Consider the following 22,335-nt stretch of genomic DNA (forward strand, 5'->3'; position numbering starts at 1 on the left):
TATATAATATGTTTTGTGTATAGATTTAGTCTCACACACACATGTGGGTGTGTATATGTCCCAGTTACGCCTACATTCAGCTATGATATCAGCAGTATTTTTGCTTCATCACAAACAAGGTACTAGGGTAGTGAATTGATGTTCTATTCAGCTGTAAGCAAGGAAAGTTCATCTACAAAGCTGGAAGCTACCGGTATCTTCTTGCATTGTAAAGTGTTCTAGACTGTAATGGACATTGTTTTGCGAACACTTTCGACATTTCTAGCTACATGCCATATTGCATTATTCAAAGGCACTCAACCCTAATTGTTCCTGTAAGTCACTCTGGATAAGAGCGTCTGCTAAATTACTAAAATGTAAATGTTAGCTTCTGTGCAGCATAAGTGGTGATGCAGGCCAGACTCCATGTGAGTGCAGTGGTTCAGGCTAGAGCTAGCAATGAGTAAGTAGAGCAGGCACGTTGCGCTTTAAGGGGGCATCGGCTGCACTGATAGACAGACTTGATTCTCTCTCAATCAGTAGACGACATGAGACACATTTGATAGAAGTACAGAAGGGAAAAAAATAACAAAATAATTATAGTACCGAACTGTTTTTCCTGTTCTTGTATCGAAAAAGTACAGAAGTTTCGGTATACAATGCAACACTCTTCTCTTCTCTCTGCTCTCTCCTCTCCACTCCTTTTCTCTCCTTTGTTCGTCATCGTGGCAAATTGTTTCGAGTGTTTTTGTTCTGTATGTGTGTTTAGTCATGATGAACTTCTCGTTAAGGTGTTGCAGACTGCTGCTGAGGATGTGATGAGCTGTAGGCAGGCTCCATCAAGTGTGTGTGTGTGTGTGTGTGTGTGTGGTGAAGTGACAGCTCAGCGCACACACAGCTGCTAGATGTGTTGTGAGTTGTATTAATAGAGCGTGGAAGTGAAGTGTCCCCTGAGAGTCCCTGTGGTGCATTGTGGGATTGTGGCGTGTTGACAGGATCGACACAGAGTAGAGGTGTGGGTGGGGGGGGGGGCGTGCGGCTTCAGCTCATTATCACAAAACATCACTGGCGTACTCATTAAGACAAACACACACCGGTTTCTGAACACATGAAGTTGTCATTGTTGAGTTCATCTATGGTGCCAAACAATGTGACTCTTTGTCCCTGCTGCAAGGGTGTGTGTGTGTGTGTGTGTGTGTGTGTGTGTGTGTGGATATTAGCAGACAGGCAAAAAATGTGGAACACTGACGAAGAGGTTGGATTGATTAGAAAACATGCTAATGAAGGAGAGAACGCGATGGCGAGAGAGGCACAGAGCGATAGAGAGAACAGGTATGAGTAAGGAGGGGAGGGGGGGGGGGGGGGAGATGAATGGAGCGGAGAGGGATTGTGACCGAGAGCGGGAGGAGAGCAAGTCCGAGGCATGAGGATTATATGGGGACCATGAAAGAGGGCCATTAACATATGCTGTCTGTGATGAAACCGGTGTGACTCTAGTACCCAACCCAGATGGTTGTTTACATTGAGAGCACACCTACATTCATACACACATAGTGAAGCAAGGGACTCTTAGTAGGCTCCTGAGTTATTTCCTGCATTCTTTTATCATCCTCCGCAGCATGGTTAATGCACGCCCGTTTGTTCATTGTGGCTTTATCTATCAGAGCAAATTGTTGACGATCATTTAGTAGCACACGGTCTCACATCTTTTTTATTTTTAGATATTCAAAGCAAAATATGCTTTTTTTAGATCATCACAGTAGTGTTCAAAAGAAATGTCCTGTCTCTCGCTATACCTATTATTGTTGCCATAATGATTTGTTGTTTTTAATATCATAGTCTGTCCCACTTTGCTTGAGCAACGGTGGCCTTGCCACTCTTGCTATAATAAAGCTGATCTGAAGCGGAATTTGAGACTGGCAGAGAGGGAGCGAGAGAAGAAGAGGGAGAGTGGTGAGGTTAGGATGAAGTGTAGTCATTTACTGGAACCAATGGAATGTATTTGCACGGAGGGAGGGAGGGAGGGATGCACTGCACTGGTCGTGGAGCTCACGTTGGCTCCAGAGAAGGAGCGCGACGCATTGCACTCGTTTACTGAACTCACTATGTATGGTAACAGTACGGCAGTTAAACTCACAGAGGAGAGGTGGATGAGGGGACAGGAGAGGGGGTGGGACAAAGGGGTCCGAGGTCGAGTGTTGTAGGCGCAGAGGAAGTGGAGATCTGGATGGTTTCCTCATGTTCTGTGTTCCACATGCATATTTTCTCCTCGCCATTTCACTTCCTGATATTTTAACGACACTGGGCTGAGGCCTCTCCCTCTCTGTCCCTCTTTTACATCTGTTTGTGTTTATGTAGCCAGCTTTTGTGTGTGTGTGATGTCGTTGTTTAGTTAAATGTGTGTTTAAGTAGCCAGTGTATGTAGTTCTAGTGCTGTAGTTGTTTGGAAGTCTGGCGGTAACAGTAACACACGTCAGTTGTAGCTGCCGGGCCCAATGCCAAGAGGGAACTCTCTGCCTCACTGCCTCCATCCCCTTGTTCTCTCCCTCTGCCTCCTCTGCTCCCTGTCTTTCGTACCCCCCCCCCCCTCGTCCTTCCTTGTTTTCCCCGTCACTCCTTTTTCCTCCCTGTCTATCTCTCGGTTCATTCATCATTCTCCCTTCTTTCTCTCTCTGGGATGGGGGAGTTGGGGTGTGTGTGTGATGTAGTTGTGTAGTTAAATGTGTGTTTATGTAGCCAGTGTATGTAGTTCTAGTGCTGTAGTTGTTTGTATGTTTGGAAGTCTGGGAGTAACAGTAACACACGTCAGATGTAGCTGCTGGGCCCAATGCCAAGAGGGAACTCTCTGGCTCACTGCCTCCTCCCCTCCCTCCATCCCCTTGTTCTCTGCCTCTCTCTGCTCCCTGTCCTTCCTCGTTTCCCCCGTCACTCCTTGTTTTCCTCGTCTATCTCTTGGTTCATTCATCGTTCCCCGTTCTTTCTCTCTCTGGGATGGGAGAGTTGGGGTGTGTGTCGGGGGTCTGATCTGTTCACCCAGACCAGCCTCCAGACAGGCGAGTGTTTATAGCGGTCACAGCCTTAACCTCATGTGCACACACACACACACACACACACACACACACACACACACACACACACACACACACATATATATCGTCACAGAGATTAACTGCTTGGATATTTATGCGCTACAATAAGCTAGTTTACAAATCACACACAATGCTATTAAAACAGGGTTTTGTATTAAAACTGATTGTGCATCGTTAGCTGTTGGTTATGTAATGAGGTGTATGTGTGTGCGCGCGTCCTGTGTCTGGAGCAGTGAATGGGGGTTAAATGCTGAATGTTATTTGGGTTGAGAAACAGGGTGTGGTGCTGTTTGGACATTATTACTGAACACAATGAGGCTGTGCTGTTCTCTCCTACTGCGGCTGTTTACTGAAGATATATATATATATATATGTGTGTGTGTATGTATGTGTATGTATATGTATATGTGTGTGTGTGTGTGTATGTGTATATATATATATAAAATAAATAAATAAATAATCTTCAGTAAACAGCCTGTATGTGTGTGTGTATATATATATATACACACACACTCACTGAACTTCATTCAGTTGACTGGCCCAACATCAAATCCAAAATGGAAGAAGGAAATAGGAATATTATACTGAAATGAAATGTGTCTGGAAAACCTGAAACAGACGTATTTGGAAACCTTACCGAACTGTTCCACTAACGGAACAGAAGTTATTCCACGTTTTATACAGCATAAACCAACCGATTTCTACATGTCCTTTCATTCCTCTGACAGAGTTCGAAAACATTTAGTCTGCTGTTATATATGCTCAGTGGTGTTAATTGCATTAAACTGGCTAGTCTGCCTGTATCAGAGTTCCTGCTTATTTGAGGTTTAGGACAAGCCTTTCCGTGGTGTGTCAAACAATCAAAGGCGCCGTTGTCCTTGACCTAAATAGCTCTGCGTTATGATCATATGAATGCTGTAAATAACGTGTTTTTCCACTGCTGCCCGACGTGCTGGTCCCATTTAAACAAGAGGCCTTACAGAAGGGGAAGGGGAAAGGGAGAGCGAGTGGGTCCGGAGACCGAAAAGCACATGGGTGCATTCATACCGATGCTGTGTGTAATTGTGTAGTTCCTACACGCCTCTTTTGTATGGAATGAAACATCTGATCAACTATACATCGCGTCTAGCTGCTGAGTAAGCTGATTGTGTCACAGAACAGAGACAAGGAGAGTGGATCCTAGAAGAGCGAATGAGGACGAAGCCGTATAGATTGGGAGGACTGTGAGATAGGATTGTGAGATACGCCCGTCCCGTCCCACAAGTATCAATGGCTCTCTGTGTTTGCGTCACTGTCTCAAGCAAACCTGGTTAGCACACATTCCAGTAGCATTAGCATGACTTCATTTAAAACGAGCGGTGGCACTGAGGTAGGAATGCTGGTGGTTTGCTGAACACACTGAAAACCACGACATTTGTTGTGCCTCAACATCTGGGACCATCTTGTGACTGCAGTAGAGGAACAACCTTGCAAAACAGTCATCTGAAGCTGACAAACTCAGTTTTCCTAAAGAACTAGCACTTCTCTCTCTCTCTGTGTGTGCTATTACACAATGTTTGTGTTTCCAATGTCTTGAGGGTCGAATGAGTCTCGTTCAGTCTAAACACTTGTCGCTTTAGTAAATCATCGCTAATTACACAATGTGACCTTGCTGCACATGCCAAGTGTTATTTGTGACATTTAGTAGTAGTCAATGTTGGCCAACATTAGATACCCCCTGCTGTTTAATATATATATATATATATATTCCATTTGCACAACAGCATGTGAAATGTATTGTCAATCAGTGTTGCTTCCTAAGTGGACAGTTTGATTTCACAGAAGTATGATTGACTTGGAGTTACATTGTGTTGTTTAAATGTTCCCTTTATTTTTTTGAGCAGTGATTATGTATGTATGTATGTATGTATGTATGTACGTATGTACTCAAACGGTCAGAAACAGACTCCATGAGGGTGGTATGAGGGCCCGACGTCCACAGGTGGGAGTTGTGCTTACAGCCCAACACTGTGCAGGACGTTTAGCATTTGCCAGAGAACACCAAGATTGGCAAATTCGCCACTGGCACCCTGTGCTCTTCACAGATGAAAGCAGGTTCACACTGAGCACATGTGACAGAGTCTGGAGACGCCGTGGAGAACGTTCTGCTGCCTGCAACATCCTCCAGCATGACCGGTTTGGCGGTGGGTCAGTCATGGTGTGGGGTGGCATTTCTTTGGGGGGCCGCACAGCCCTCCATGTGCTCGCCAGAGGTAGCCTGACTGCCATTAGGTACCGAGATGAGATCCTCAGACCCCTTGTGAGACCATATGCTGGTGCGGTTGGCCCTGGGTTCCTCCTAATGCAAGACAATGCTAGACCTCATGTGGCTGGAGTGTGTCAGCAGTTCCTGCAAGAGGAAGGCATTGATGCTATGGACTGGCCCGCCTGTTCCCCAGACCTGAATCCAATTGAGCACATCTGGGACATCATGTCTCGCTCCATCCAACAACGCCACGTTGCACCACAGACTGTCCAGGAGTTGGCGGATGCTTTAGTCCAGGTCTGGGAGGAGATCCCTCAGGAGACCATCCGCCACCTCATCAGGAGCATGCCCAGGCGTTGTAGGGAGGTCATACAGGCACGTGGAGTCCACACACACTACTGAGCCTCATCTGACTTGTTTTAAGGACATTACATCAAAGTTGGATCAGCCTGTAGTGTGGTTTTCCACTTTAATTTTGAGTGTGACTCCAAATCCAGACCTCCATGGGTTGATACATTTGATTTTTATTGATAATTTTTGTGTGATTTTGTTGTCAGCACATTCAACTATGTAAAGAAAAAAGTATTTAATAAGAATATTTAATTCCTTCAGATCTAGGATGTGTTATTTTAGTGTTCCCTTTATTTTTTTGAGCAGTGTGTATATATATATATATATATATTTTTTTTAATTTATTTTAAATTAATTTTTTGAATTGTAATCCAGAGTGATGTCACTTGACAGCATGCCTCTGAGTGATTGGTTAGAAGACAGGCTCAGGGTCATTGGCTGACGTGGGGTGTTCTGCCCCAGAATGCAACACAACACCGGGTGTGTAGCCAAGCCAGCATATAACCTACATGAATGGAATTAGAAGTGGAACCCAGCTAGTCATTATGAATGAAACCATGGCACCAGCAGAGGCAGTAGTAACATGCCATCCAACCAAGTGGACCGATCTCCCTCCGTAATATGATTCTGCGCTCTACTGTTCACTCCTGATACGTGTCATTCTCTTCCAGTGCACCGCAGTTCACCATGTCCCATTCAAATAAATGTTGTACTACTTGCTTCAGTTTAGTGCTTGATTTCATTAGTCTCAAGTCATTGAATATATCGGGGAGTTGGCTGTAGGCTTATACAGCTCAGCCATTGTATCCCAAACAAGACCACCATAATTCTGAAGCAATCTTTTGTAGACCCCAAAGCAGGCGTGTTGGGGATAGGGCCAGCCCGTGACCACCGGTGTCTCTGCGATCAATCGAACAAGAGGTCAGCTGAATAGGGTCAGGACCAGATGTAGTTTTTTTTGTTGCCTCTAACCTCTGGCCACACACACTGGTAGCATGCTCATTGACACTACGCTCCAGGGTGAGTGGTTCTATAATGGGTCTGTCAGTATAAGAGCTGTTGTGTTACCGTCTCAAAAGTAGACCACTTTAACAGCGTTTGTTTTTCTTCCTCTGTGAAACTGTTGACTTCCTATTGACACAATGTCAAGCTGTTAGTCCAAAAAGACTTAATCCACTGCAGGGTACTTTCCTCAAAAATGGAATACTGCCAGTAGAGATTGCATCCTGTGCATCACATTTAATGTAAAAATATTTCCACTTTTAAAAGCTCCAGTCCTGGAGAGCCCGTTTTAGAAGTGTGTGTGTGTGTGTGTGAGTGTGTGTGAATGGGGAAGCAGGTATGTGAACAGGCGTTCACGCCGAACTCTGATTTGTGTTGGACTCCATACAGGCTGGGATTTGTGGGAGGCTGGTATGGTGCCTCTCTCGTCCTTAAGCACTGGTACGCTCCCTCTCTCTGTCAATTGATGCAGTTAGATGTATCTGTGTGTGAGAGGGAGAAGGAAGGGAGGGGGGAGGGAGAGAGTGATGGAGAGAGAGGGATGATATGACTGGCCTTTATCTGAGGGACCTTCTGTGCTATCTAATAATCACTGCTGTAGCCGTCACCCCCCCGACACACACACTTTTTTTCCAATTCAGGGGATTTATACACTCTCCTTTACCTCAGCCACCCATTTTCTCTCTCCCCGCCCAATCTCCTTGAGGTATTGTGTGTGGAACTTTCCGCGAGAGGTGCTATGAGGGAGGGGGGAGGGGGGGATGGAGAATTAGGCATTGGTCGCTAAAGGGCCGTCTCTATTTCTCCCACAGAGCGCTTGGGAAATGAGAGCTTCAACTTTGGTTTTTGCAATATCATGTCAGATGTTTACTTAGCAGCCTTCATGCTTTGTAATTAGCATAATTACACACTGTCATCTAACCACCTGTTGGTTTTAGTTTTTCATTGTCAGTCTCTGTAGCCAGTGCCTAGACCTACCGGCTCTGTCTCACTTCAGAATTAGATGTACATCCATGTTTCTCAAATGTCAAATTGTTAAGGTTGTGGTGTTTTAAAGTTAAGTTTAGGCATTCCCTCCGAATTCTTGAGGTTAGGCATTAACTCGGAATGGTTAAGGTAAGGGTTAAGGATTGGGATAGGATTAGCTAATCAGTCAGTCGAATACTGACTTGTATCACGGGCGACCTGGCTGGCCTAGACAGCAAGAGATGAAGGGGGGACAGGTTAGGAAAGGGGTGATGGAGGGGAGAGAGGAAGCTGAGGAGGGTAGATGGAAAGGAGATTCAAAGGGAAAACAGGGGCGCAGAGAGGACACTAGATGAGAGATGGTGGTGTTGAAGTGGGGAGAATGGGAGTAAGGGAGCGGGGGAGGAGAGGGAGAGTGGAAGACTGTTGAAAGCTCTTCTGAGCGATTCTAATTAAGAGATTAGCATATCCTCTGAGACTGCTAGCGTAACCACGGCCTGCTAGCACTAACGGCCAAGACATGTCGCAATTAGGAGAACAAGGATCCGCTGGTGCTAAAGTAGACCTCTCTGAGCTTGGTCCGCACACATATACACACACACACACACACACACACAGAGGACAAGCAGTCAGCGACGCTTCGCCTGAGCTTGTTTAAGACATGTCCTATAGCTCCAACGACAGACTACTGCAGAGCTACAGGCTTACATGGACTGTTTCAATGTTCACCAGAAAGGGCTTCCCTTTAAATCGCATCAGTTTAGAGGCCCTGTCTTTCCTGTACATGGGTGTTCAGGCCAACACAAGCTCATCTGTACCTGGGGATACCTCCACATCTGATCAGGCGCTTATCTGAACCAGGTGACAGTATCTCTTCATCCAGCCTGGATGTAGGCTCAGCCCACTGGAGGTCAGCTACCAGCTAACTCATCTGAGGCCTGGTCTAAACCTGGTCTAAATCAAAGGTTTTTTCCCCCTCCCTGTGAGCCCTCTGGTTCTCATTAGCCATGGGCGCTGATTGAGAAGGCTTTATAGAGCACAGATGTTGATATGCACTTCAAAGGAGTCCCCTTCAAAGTCCCCTATAGGTAAGAGTGCTGAGAGTGGAATGACTTGGTTCATTCATGGAGGTGTAACTATTCATTGATACAGATCTAGGATCTTAATTTGAGCCAGTTTTATACAGCAGGGAAATAATCCCCCAGCAACAGGAAATTAATTATGTGAATTATAATGAATGGGCATTTCTTTTGTAGGGGTTAGTACATTTCTCTTTAGGGAAAATCAAGTCTGACATTTTTAAGTGGAATTTACAAACTTTTTAGAAGCCTTTTTAAACCTTGAATACACTACAAGTTTGCTTTTCCTTCTGTGCAGCAAAAGAGTGATCAAATTAAGATCCTACATCTGTAGGTGTTGCAATAGCTTGGACATCCCCAGCTGTAAGAGATATTGGTCAAGTTATTACTATAAATAAAGAAATGTATCTCTAATGACAAATTAATAAATGCTATAAATCTGGGAACCAGTCCGTTTATTGGAAAATAAATTGTACATGAAGACCTGGCTTATAAGTGACCTTAACAATGACACTTAGAACGAAAAATAGGGATATTATTAATAATTTATTTATCTGAAGGTATATTGATGAGCCTAGTATCACATTCATGAATTCGTATGTTTTCTAAAGCTTGTTTTGTATCAGAAAACAACAGATAAAATGAATCAATGGCTACAGGATGAATGATAATGGCATATGATCGATACAGGGAATGTATGAATAAAAAAAAATATATTCCAGCAAATTGTTAGATGATATTCTCAATTTGGATAGACCGACATTTACACACTCCACTATACTTAACAGGTCACGCGGGTGCATACTGTGAAAGATTATTTCCTATATTTCTGTGAATGGAGGGACGAACTTAAAAGGGCAAGTAATGGTTCAGTTCTAATGTTTAAATTATCCTGTTCCAATCAGAAGTTGCTATATCCTTTTTTGGGCACCCGAGTGGCGCAGCGGTCAAAGGCACTGCATCTCAGTGTGAGAGGCGTCACTACAGACACCCTGGTTCGGATCCAGGCTGTATCATAACCGGCCGTGATTGGGAGTACCATAGGACGGTGCACAATTGGCCCAGCGTCATCCGAGTTTGGCTGGTGTAGGCTGTCATTGTAAATAAAAATGTTGTTCTTAACTGACTTGCCAAGAAAAATAAAGTTTAAATACATAAAATATTTAAAAAAAATATGCTTCCATAGATTCTTGAAGATTGTTAACTTTTTAAATGCCTCATGAGCTTAGTTCAACTGTTATACCCCATCAGACCCCAAAATATAAGCTTGTTTTGTAAACAAACACTATAAAGCCTCAAAACATGGTTGAAACTAAAATTTTGATATCATGTATGGTCAGTCCTTGCATTTGAGAGTGGTTACATTTCTCCAGCCCCATCCCTTAGATTTCTACTGATTATTGCTGCTTTAACGTTAACCTAAAGAGCTACACATTACACCTCATGCCAATGCTGGGGAGAGAAAGGCCAATTTAGTTGTAGTTACAGTCAATAGATAGAATGGGGGTCTTCGGATGTTGCGCTCTGACACCAGGTGGTCCTGGGCTGTGCAAGGCAAACCGGTCCGAAGTAGAGGTTTGGTGAGGAACGCTAGAGTTGACCTTCTGACTGAGCTCTTGACGGGATCAGTCCGATGCAAGCTGGTAATCTGGAATCCTTAGCTCGGCTTCAATGGGGAAAATGACAACTCGCAAGAGGAAGTCCTTTTTCGGTAGTTCGTCTAGAAGTCGTCTTGACAGTCACCATCTGACAGCCAAAACATTCACTGGAACGAAAGTGTGAACCGTTTTCCGCTGATCTTTTCTTCCTCCATATTGAGGGGAAGGTTGAAAATGTCCCGCCAAACCATCTGACCCTGCTGATTTGGTTCAAGCTCTGAAAGGGGGAGAAAGCCATGTTAAGCCTCTCCTAGGGTTGGTATGTTTGTGCCAATTGGAGAAATTAAGAATTGGTCCATAAGTGTCCATAGAATGTTCTGTGTGTACCATACACTCACAGAACACCATACACTCACAGGAAACCATACACCATACACTCACAGGAAACCATACACCATACACTCACAGGAAACCATACACCATACACTCACAGGAAACCATACACCATACACTCACAGGAAACCATACACCATACACTCACAGGAAACCATACACCATACACTCACAGGAAACCATACACCATACACTCACAGGAAACCATACACCATACACTCACAGGAAACCATACACTCACAGGAAACCATACACCATACACTCACAGAATACCATACACCATACACTCACAGAATACCATACACCATACACTCACAGAATACCATACACCATACACTCACAGAATACCATACACCATACACTCACAGGAAAAAGCATTCCAGCTGGGGCTCTTCTGGTTTGTCTCTCTAATATGTTCTATAGCCCTGGATAAAGATAGCAGGCTTGATTGGGGCCTTTTCCTGGTCAAGCCTGGCTTGAAGGGACTTCTTCTGGCCAGTGGGGTCAACAAGGGTTCCTAGTCTGAAGGGGGTTTATAGGCCCCTGTACAGTAAAAGGTTTTTGTGCTGATGTGACGTGAGCGTCCACTCCTACACAGCTATGTCTATGCTACTGCAAAACCGTGTGTGTTCATATAGTTTTTTTGTATTTGCACTCAAGAAAATATAAAACAAGATGTTTAATACGTAAGTCACCACCTTTCAACTATTCATAACACAAACCATACAACCAAAATGTACCTAAGGCAGATAAACAAATAAATAGAGATTTACACACACAAAAAAAAGAATCCTGATGAATTACAGGGTAAAAAATGTTTATTCAAGTAACATGCATAATGAAAACAAAGTGGCTAATTGGTTGGTTGAGGTGTGTTTGTAGTACCTCTCTGTTCGCCTGCGCTCATCTCTGAATGTCAACCTCGTGTTGATTGGCTGGCTGCAATGGAAGCCTAAGTCATCTGTCAGTGCAGTCAATTCCCACTAACAAGTGTATACACACACACACACACAATCACACTGATCACATGCGCGCACATAGCGTAGAGCTGCCAAGAGTAAGGACTTTAATTCAATGACAGCAGTCAACCATGATCAGTGGCAACATTCCCATGTGAGATGGAAAAGTTACACAGGCACAATTTATCATATGTGTGTATTCGTGTCAACTCCAACCACAACCCAAGTAGAGTTAACACAACTTGTCCTTCAATGTTAAAAAAAAAGCCTTTTACCTGAATTTGCTTAAATGCCTGTTGCAGGAATTTGCTTTTTTCTCGAGCTTTCACCAACTCGGAGAGATGGTTGGATGTTGTTTTTAGAGCTAGGTTTGGTTGCTCTGTGAGTTGAGGTTTCAACAACCCTTCTTTTTATGGGATAGAGGGACCAGATTCACATTCTAAAGAGTTTAAGATGAGCCTGGGCCAAAACCAACAGGATCAGCTAGAGATGAGACTGTCTGTGTATTTGGCTACTAGTACAAGGGACTGGCTTTTGGCAATTGTCCATGGACTCACCATCACTATGGCAACATGTAACATATCCACCTTTTCTTCACTTTCTTTCATGTACACTGCTGTTTCTCTGGTTAGTTTTGTTTCTTTGTCCTTTGGTCTCTGCATGAGTCAATTCTCTCTCTTTCTGCCCTCTCTTTCCATGTGTATCATTCTTACTCACCATGTCCCCTCGCCCTTCATCTTCCCTCTATCTCTTCCCCTCTCTCTTCGATTCTTCTTCTTCCTTCAAACATTTTTAGCTCAGTCTCTCCTCTTGTCTCTTTCCATGTGTCTCGTGCTTACTCACCATGTCCCTCCCTCTCGCTCGCTCTCTCTTCCCCTCTCTCTCTCTTCTATCGTTCTTCTTCCCTCAAATATTTTTTAGCTGTCTCCTCTTCTCTTTCCATGTCTCGTGCTTACTCACCAGGTCCCTTCCTCTTCTCGCTCTTACACTCTCCCCCTTTTTCTCTCCCCCTCCCTCTGTCTATCGTTCTTCTCTCCTCAAACAATTTTAGCTCAGTCTCCTTGCCTCTTGTCTCGAACGTATTCGCTATATTCCTTCCCCCCCCCCGCGCTCTCGCTACTCGTTCACTCTGTCTCGTTCCCTCTTCTCTGAGCGGGCCCTCTCATTTAGTAGCTGACAGCATGGAATAATTTCTAAATGGAACCAGAGCCCACGCACCCCTGGGAGTGGCTCAGAGTGCTTGGGCACACATACAGCTCATTGTTCTGTTCAGTGAAAGAGGGAGGAGGGAGGGAACGACAGAAATAAGGAACCAAAAAGGTAGGTAGAGGGGAAAGATGGAAGGAGGAAGCATTTGAGAGGGAGGAGAGAGTCCTGCTTTAGCCAAATGTTTCCTCGATAATCTCTCTTTACAAGCTTTTAGAAAACACACGGTGTGTAGTTTTATATTCAGACTGAGGAATGTGATTCCACCGTCCACCCAGAGTAAGTCGGCAAGAGGGAGGAATGGAGTACGGGACAGGAATGCCAAGAATGAGCTTAATGCATGAAACTATAGTGTGTGCGTGCATCTTTTTGGAATTTCCATTTGGTGCTTGTGTGCAAGCCTATGCCTACTTACAAGCCTGTATGTTTGTGTGAGTGTGCATGTGTATGCATGTCTGTGAGAATGCTTGTGTCTTCATGCCTGCCTGTGTGTGGTGGTGTGGGGTGGGAGGGGCAGGGGTGTGATCATGTCTCTGCTTCAGACCCGCCCTCCCAGATCAGTGTGGTGACATTCCAGACCTGGACACACAGAGAGACGGGTCATTTCCTCTTAAAAGCCCCAAGAGCACCAATACGACTTTATAGGAGCATATCACATTTTGTGTCAATTGAAAGCTAAGAGTCTGTTTTTGGGAAATGACTATTTTCCATCTTAAAAAAATAAAAAGCAAAGGCTTTGATTTCTGGTCACACAGATGGAGAGTCTTTAAACGCTATTAGGACTACATCAAAACACACTCATGTTGAAGAAATGGCCCCTGACAACTAATATAAGCTTTTATATTTAGATTTGCAGAAATGATTTTCCTTCTGTAAGTTTTTAACAAATATTGCCTAGTGTCTTGTCATTCTGTTACCAAAAAACCCACATATCTTTAAGATTTTTTTTATGGATAGCAATTTTGTTTATGAATTATTAAGTGACTAAAACATGTCACGATGTTACCAAATTGGTAACAGTGACAGATCAGTAACAGAATGACTGCAATTTAATTGGCCACTACAGGAAATCATAGTCACCAACCGCAGTGGCATTAGAGCACAGTAAAGTAGAGTAAAGAAAGGGATACGACAGTAGAGTAAAGAAAGGGATACGACAGTAGAGTAAAGAAAGGGATACGACAGTAGAGTAAAGAAAGGGATACGACAGTAGAGTAAAGAAAGGGATACGACAGTAGAGTAAAGAAAGGGATACTACAGTAGAGTAAAGAAAGGGATACGACAGTAGAGTAAAGAAAGGGATACGACAGTAGAGTAAAGAAAGGGATACTACAGTAGAGTAAAGAAAGGGATACGACAGTAGAGTAAAGAAAGGGATACGACAGAGTAGAGTATAGAAAGGGATAATACAGTATAATAAAGGATAGTAGAGATGTAATATACATGACTGTACTGAATATTACACTACTTTACTATACCAAATGTGGTTTTGTTTGGGGGCGGAGCTCATTAGAATAGTAACCAGTTTGTAGAATAATACCCAAACATGCAAAGGAGGATATTATATTTGTCTACCTTTTTTGTGTACATATTCAGGATACACCTCCATTAATAAAATTACATTCATAACTAATCATTTCTGGAAAGGGATCGAGAACCCATGATGTCATTCTGTTACCAAGTGTTGATCCACTTCACTTACTGTAAATATTTTTCCCAAAGTCAAGGTGTCATAATCATAACTGACACCCCAGTCTTTCCGCAGACATCTTTTGAATCTTTATTTAGAGTAGATGTTTAACGTTGTTTTTGGAATACATGGTCACGTAAACTTGGAGATTTTACTGTCATTCTGTTGCCAAAATGTACGTCTGTACTCTTCAAGTAAATGTGTTTTAGTAAAATGTTCAGTAGCAGTTGTTAAAAGTAGACTTCTACAGTGCCAGTCAAAAGTTTGGACACCGACTCATTCAAGGGTCTTTCTTAATTTTTTACTATTTTCTACATTGTAGAAGAATAGTGAAGACATCAACTATGAAATAACACATTGATTCATGTAGTAACCAACAAAGTGTTGAACAAATCAAAATATATTTTATATTTGAGTTTCTTCAAAGTAGCCACCCTTTTCCTTGATGACAGCTTTGCACACTCTTGGCATTCTCTCAACCAGCTTCATGAGGAATGCTTTTCCAACCGTCTTGGATTTCCCACATATGCTGAGCACTTGTTGGCTGCTTTTTCTTCACTCTGCAGTCCAACTCATCCCAAACCATCTCAACTGGGTTGAGGTTGGGTGATTGTGGAGGCCAGGTCATCTGATGCATCACTCTCCTTCTTGGTCATATAGCCCTTACACAGACTGGAAGTCTGTTTTGGGTCATTGTCCTGTTGAAAAACAAATGATAGTCCCACTAAGCACAAACCAGATGGGATGTTGTATCGCTGCAGAATGCTGTGGTAGCCATGCTGGTTAAGTGTGCCTTGAATTCTAAATAAATCATGACAGCGTCACCAGCAATGCACCCCCACACAATCGCACCTCCTCGTCCATGCTTCACGGTGGGAACCACACATGCAGAGATCATCCGTTCACCTACTCTGCATCTCACAATGACATGGCAGTTGGAACCAAAAATTTGGACTCATCAGACCAAAGGACAGATATTCCAGTGGTTTAATGTCCATTTGCTTGTGTTTCTTGGCCCAAGCAAGTCTCTTCTTATTATTGGTGTCCTTTCGTAGTGGTTGCTTTGCAGCAATTTGACCATGAAGCCCTGATTCATGACTTCCTCATGACGCTGGTTGAGAGAATGCCTAGAGTGTGCAAAGCTGTTGTCAAGATAAAGGGTATCTACTTTGAAGAATCTCTAATATAAAGTGTCAGGGTGGAAACTATTAATTCCTCTAAATTCATTAATATTTGCTAAGGTTGAAAGAGGGAGAGGCCGTAAATAGTGTTTTTGTCCACTGTCTATACCTGACTATGTGCTTGTGAGACCCCAATGTAATCCCAGCAGCAGGAAGACCCTGGAGTAGGAGATAAGTAGTGGTGTGTATGTGTGTGTGTGTGTGTGTGTGTGTGTGTTCTTTGCTCTTTATCAATGAGGGTTGCCCTGGAGATGTGACTCTGGCTCTGACCAGTGTGAGGGTTAGAGATCCCTGGGTCTCGCAGTGGATGGAAAAGGGAACCACTGATCACACACGGAGAAAGAATACAGATCACCGGAAAATAGTTTATTTTATTAGATTTTTTTACTGTGAAGTAACTTGCTCTGTACTTGGATTTTCTAATGCCACTGGTACATTCATGTAATAGTCATCCTAGTTCTGTGGGCACCCTGGCATGTCGTTGTGTTTGTCTGTGTGCCAACATGCCTTCCAGAGCCCGTCCCAGATCGAGCCTCCGTGTTCTGATCCACTCCATCTGTCCTCCGGTGACTCAGGTGGTGCTGTCTGTCTGTGTCTCCAGCTATTTATTTAGTGTACTATATCTCAGATACACTCCGAGTGGAGGAAAATGGTCAAAACCTTCTGGCATTGAGGAGCTGTACAGGAGGTCGTTATGTAAAGCTGTGTGGGGTTGGGTAGGTTACTTTCTAAATGTTAGTTACTAATTACCTGTCCAAAATTGTAATCAGAAACAACTTTTGGATTACCTGAACTCAGTAATGTAATCAGATTACTTTCTGTTTCTTCTTTCTGAAGAAGACAAAACGGATCCATCAAACGTATTTGGCGTGTCTTCATAGTGGTCTCTGTTTGTTCCACCTGAGCGTGGTGGAACGAACTTAAACTTGTGCCTTTTTTCAATGCTGAATTGAATGTCATTGATTACATTACTGAGTTCAGGTAATCCAGGTGTCATAATGTATTTCTTTCAGAAGCATCCTTTATGATTTTAAAAGTAATCCAAGAAGAAATCATCTACTTTTTCAAAAGTATCTGTAATCTGACAATAATATTTTTTCTGGTAAGGTAACTGATTACATTTACAGGGTAACATAACGGATTCGTTTTTTTTTTGTAACCAGGTTACATGTTTGAACGTGTGTGTTTTTTTTAATAGCAGATTTTCTTTGGAATGTTTTACATGCAATGAATGATCTGTGGTTGTCTTACCTGCCTTAGTTGAAAGAACTGAGTGTAAGTTGCTATGGGAAGCATCTGCTAATGGATCAACATGTAAAATATGTTTGCATGTTTTTTGTGATTTCCATTTGACTGTTGTCAGCTCCTTATATGGACGTGTGTGTGTGTGTGTGTAGGTTCTTGTTGTAGCTGAGTCCTTATATAGTGCTGTGTGCGTGCGTGTATTCAGTTTCTTATTGTAGTTGAGTCCTTATATAGAGCTGTATGTGTGTGTGTAGTTTCTTATTGTAGTTGTGTCCTTATATAGTCTGGGGTGTTGGGGTGTGTGCCACTGTCTTCGCTGATGTTATGTCTTGTTCATACCTTAGGGCCAGGCGCCTACCAGACACACACAGCGGGAGAGAGGGATGAGAAGGAGAGGAGGATTAGAGGAGAAGAGTTGGGAGGTGTCTTTGTGATTTGGGCTGGCCAGCTATGGCTCTGCTCACTGCATGTTTGAGAACACAAATGAGTTCAACGTGTCTGAGGAGAAGAGGGAGAGTTGCCTCGCCACCAACCCTCGCCCTCTCTCTTCATGTTTTCCCCCTTTTCATTCTTTGCCTCTTATTCGCTGCCTGACTCCACTTGTTGTCTCTCTACTTACATGGTTAATATATTTTCACTCTCTCTCTCTCTCTCTCTCTCTGTAAAAGAAAAATCCCGTCCGTCTCTGTCTTTTTCAGTTTCTTCTCTCTCTTCTGTCTCTCTCTCTCTACCTCTCTCTGCAGTAAGGGATTTCCTCCTCCAGGCAGGTCATGTGACTGCAGATAGGGTGTGGTCTCCTTCATTCCTGCTTTATCTTTCTGCCACTGCAACAGTGGAACGAGGGAGGGAGGGGGAGAGAGGCGGAGGGGGAGAGATGTTGGTGTGTGTACTCTGTCCTGTTGCAGCTTTTTCATTGGTAAACACCAGCAAATGGTCAGCTCGTTAGAACCGAGGCAGCACAACACTGCATATACAAACACAGACCACATGCTAAGATAATGTTTGTTTAGCTGTGATTTGCTGGATATTATCATCTAGGTTTTTATATTGACTCGTATCTAAAAAAAATAGGGGAGTGGACAGTGTGTTTGAATGCAAAACATTAGCTTATTGAATAACACACTTCAATGCTTCTCTCTCTCGTACTCTCGTACTCTCTTACTCTGAGATGGTGTATTCTGAGATTGTGTGGTGTTGTAGTGAGAGTAAGCACAGTTGAACTGAAGCTCCTTCTTTGAGAAGGACCTGATTTCCCTATGGAGTGTTATATGTTAAGACCGTTTATTATATGAACCTGTGTGTGTGTGTGCACCATACTGGGTGTGGGTGGAGCAAGTGTTGGCAGCGTGCGTGTGCTTACACTTTACATCACATGGGATGTATGAGTCATTAGTAGGCAGTATAGGGCCGTAAGCGATCAGCCAGCTATAGCATGTGGTGCTGGAACTGTAAAGCTGATTTTTGAGCTGTTGCTGGGTGCGACTGGGCAAGTTCCCCACTGTCTAGGGTGTGGCCACAGCCACGTTTTCTTAGTGGCAGGGGGGGAGGTGGGGTTTGGTGCAGTCTGTGAGTGGGGGGTTGCGTGTCTGCTCTGCAGGGAGGGAAGGAGAGGGAGAGACGCAGTCCGTGCTTTAGTATGCAAGGCAGGTGTGTCTGCAGAGGCAGGAAGAGAGGAGGCAAGGAGGGATGATTGGGAAAGGGCAGGGAGGAGAGGGGTGAGGAGGGAGAAGTTGAGGGCCAAGAGAATGATAGAGGTGAGGAGTTCTGCCTCCTACCAACTGAACCTTATTCTCTCCTCTTGTTCTCTTTCCCCCTCTCTTCTCTTCATCTCTGCGCTCTACTTTCTACCTCCATTAGAATACAAACCCAGCTCTTCATCTTTCACCTGTGTCACTAACCTCTCCTTCCCCATCTCCCTTTCCTCCCTAATTTGTTTACCAGTGTTTGATCTGTTTCGCCTCCAGCCAATCTGTTTTTCCATCCCCACCTGTTGAATACCCTGACTGCTGATGGATGAACGGAGGGTGTAGGGATGGACATGAGTGTTCGAGTACTCGGAAGGACGCCAAAGCTCGATTGTTAAAAAAAAATATATATACAATTTTTTTTTTACCAGAGATTTCAAAATAAATAAATACATTTTAAATGTAAAAACACTAAAACAATTTTGGGGAATGTGGTTTGTGGATGCCTGAGCAGGCAAGTGAAATGTTCTTGCAGACCACGTACATTTTATTTGACATGTGGATTTGTGGGGCACAACAGAAAAGAATCCATTGCCAAACATCACACAGTTCTTCTCCCTAAATTCCCTCCATGGCTCACTCAGTTGCGTTACGACCGTGAGTGCGCGTACAAGCTCCCGTTAGGCCTACAGGTATAAGTGCCTGTTAAAAACTGATGGGATACACAAGCCACATTCCTTGCCAAGTGACGACAGTTTTAGCAACAATTCAAAATGGACTGGTTGATTGTTCCAACAACGAGCTGCAGTTTTGGAATAAATGTGTCCCCTCTATTTTCCACTTAAACTAATTTGCAAACTGTTAGTGCCATTTAGAATTTGTTAGACTAGGCAGCAGGTAGCCTAGCAGTTAAGAGTGTTGGGCCAGTAACTGAAAGGTTACTAGCTCAAATCCCTGAGCGGACTAGGTGAAAAATCTGCCGACGTGTCCTTGAGCAAGAACTTCTGCTAAACGACTAAAATATGAAAAATAAATACCGGTTCCACACACAAGTGTGTGGACATAGGAGGCCCCCAAAAAATACACTGACCCTCTCTCCATCACCAACCCAGCAACTGAAGAGCTGCTCCGAGGTTGCTGTTGTTGCTGCACTCCACTTTTCTCCCTTATTTGTTTTCTGTCTGTTTTCTGTTCTAGATACAGGATAGAGTGCTCTTAACTATAATTTGATGCCAGTTCATGACGGTATATCTGTGATTTCTTCTACTAATCATGAAAAGTCTGATTTTGAAAACTCTCTAAATTTGATCCTGCACTTTTTAATGCCTACTAGACGCTTAACAGTTTAGTATGAATGAGATGTCAAGCTTTTTTTCTTCCAGACATTTTCTATCTCTACTTCTTTTCTTTTTTTTCTCTCTCTCTCTCTAGCGGGGTTATGATGCCTTAAATAACATGCTACCATTTAAACCAGGCAGCCATGTCCTGTCAATGTCCTCTTGTTGTCAAGTAAAGGGCTGGAATGGAAGGTCAGTGTTCGAATGGATTTACCTTGTTCACTTATTCGCTGGTAAATGCTGCTGCCACTCTTCACAGTACGTTGTATTGAAGTGGCCTAGTACTAGAGGAAGAGAAGTGAGAGAATAGTGGAATGGGAGTAGCAGTGTGTAACTGGGAATTTACACGCTTAACATTCACTTACCACACACTGCGTATTGTATAATTATTTATATCTCCAGTACTGTAGTAATACTGCGTGTACACTTTGGGTATCTACTGTAGTAATACTGCGTGTACACTTTGGGTATCTACTGTAGTAGCTGTTTGCTCTAATAGTCGTAAGACAATTTGTTCCTGGTTTGCTATATTTCTGTGCACGCACACGCTCACACACACACACTGATCTAGCCTGAGGTACCGTGGTCACTAATTTCATCAGCTGGCCGATAGTAAGCAGATAAACAGTAGAGTGCTCTGTCCAGAATGACAAAGCTTATATGGAGTCATTGGCTGAGTCCCAAATGGCACCCTATTCCCTGTGTAGTACTAATGACCAGAGCCCACTATATAAGGCATAGGGTGCCATTTGGGACACTCCCCAGAGGGACAGGGAGAAAGAGGCAAAGAGAGCGGGGTAGAAGGGAAAGGAGAGTGAAAAAGAGAATGAGGGAGAGCAGGTTTTGTTCCTAGCATAGGCTGTCATGTAGCCTCATGGTCTTTGAGCCAGTAGAGCAGCATTTCCCAAACTGGTGATAGCGACCCCATGTGGGGCCACCTGATTTGAAAATGGGGTTGCGAAAGAAACTCTGAAATAAAATAAAGCGTGCTGGTTCACAGAACCGGGGTTACGTCGGTAACCTCCGTTAGCCGCGGTTGTAATAAACAGAGCGGTTTCAGTTTTCTTCCTTCAAATGTGGCGCTATCTTTTGAACCGTTAAAGCTACAATCACCTGCTGTCTTCCCTCTCTTTAACATGTCATCTACTTTACCTATATTTCTAACTTTACCTCTGTCTGCCCTTCTCATAGAAATCTACTAGATTTTTCTACTCTCCCTCAATTTGAATTCAATTAAAACATATTTATTGGCATGAAAACCCATACATTGCCAAATCAAACAAAGGCATTTGTCAAAATAAATGATGGTACAGATAGATTTGAGTAAAAAAACAGACTTCAATGGTCCATTGTTAATAGCAATTTAGAAGGACAACACAGTAATGAGGACTGTAATTTAATGAGACACATGTAGCAACGTTATTGCTCTAGTGGGTTATCCATATTTCTCGTTCTACTCTACCTCTCGTTCTACTCTACCTCGCTCCCTTTTGTTCGATCTGCCTTTCTACATGTGCCTCCTTGTTTTACTGCTCTCCTTTTTCATCTAGCTCATTTCCCTCTCTACAGTATATGCATATCATTCCTCCTCCACCCCCTCTGTTTTTATATCCTCATTTTTCTCTCACATTCCTCTCTCTCTCTCGCTCTCTCTTGATCTCTCCCTCGCTACATCATTCCATGCCAGAGTTGAGAAAGTGGGGCTCTTCAGTAGCTTGGCGGTGTATTCTGAGTAGTATCTAGTGATGATTACAGTGTAAGTGGTGAGTTACTTGACAACAGGCCTGGTAGCAGATCAGGGTGGAGTGGTGTGTGTGTGTGTGTGTGTGTGTGTGTGTGTGGAGTTAGTCAAATACCCAGCCACGCTGTTAAAACAGAACCTCCCTGTGCTCTGCTGTATGCTGTGTGTTTGTGAATAAGGAAGTGTAGGTAGTTGGCCACATGCCTTGTATTTGTGCTGCTCTCACTTCCTTTACTCAGAGGGAATCCCTCAGCTAGTAGTAGCTGGACGCACACAGCCTTTTCTTTGGCTATTCCATACTCTGCTCTCTTCCATGTTATCGTCTACTTCTCTAAGGTATTCTGTCTCTCTGTCTTTTCTTTTCTCTACCCTCTCTCTCTCCCATCGCTGTGGCATAGGCCATAGCTTGGATGTATTTAATCAGGTCATGTTACGAGAATGAGGGTACCCCCCCCCCCCCCCCCCCACATCATTTCGGCATTCAAGTGAATTATTCTCCTCGTCCCTGTTTTTCACATTCTTTCATTCCTCATCTCTCCATCTCACATCCCCTCTCTCCCTAATTGTATCATCACAATAGCTATAATTA

The 22,335-nt window shown here is 43.5% G+C and overlaps 1 protein-coding gene across 7 annotated transcripts in view; it reads left to right on the forward strand.

Moving 5' to 3' along the window:
• Positions 1-22,335, forward strand: part of LOC109893096 (plasma membrane calcium-transporting ATPase 1-like) — a 133,537-nt gene that overhangs the window by 6,269 nt on the left and 104,933 nt on the right. Inside the window, exon 1 of one of the 7 annotated variants that reach the window (XM_031825507.1) lies at positions 12,904-12,981. The exons of the other annotated variants lie outside the window; for them this stretch is intronic. The gene's annotated coding sequence lies outside the window, so the exon portion shown is untranslated. Of the gene's footprint in view, positions 1-12,903; positions 12,982-22,335 lie in introns of those variants that run through there. 7 annotated transcript variants of the gene reach the window in all.

Source organism: Oncorhynchus kisutch, linkage group LG1 (assembly GCF_002021735.2).
Source record: "Oncorhynchus kisutch isolate 150728-3 linkage group LG1, Okis_V2, whole genome shotgun sequence".
Taxonomy (NCBI): Eukaryota; Metazoa; Chordata; class Actinopteri; order Salmoniformes; family Salmonidae; genus Oncorhynchus; species Oncorhynchus kisutch.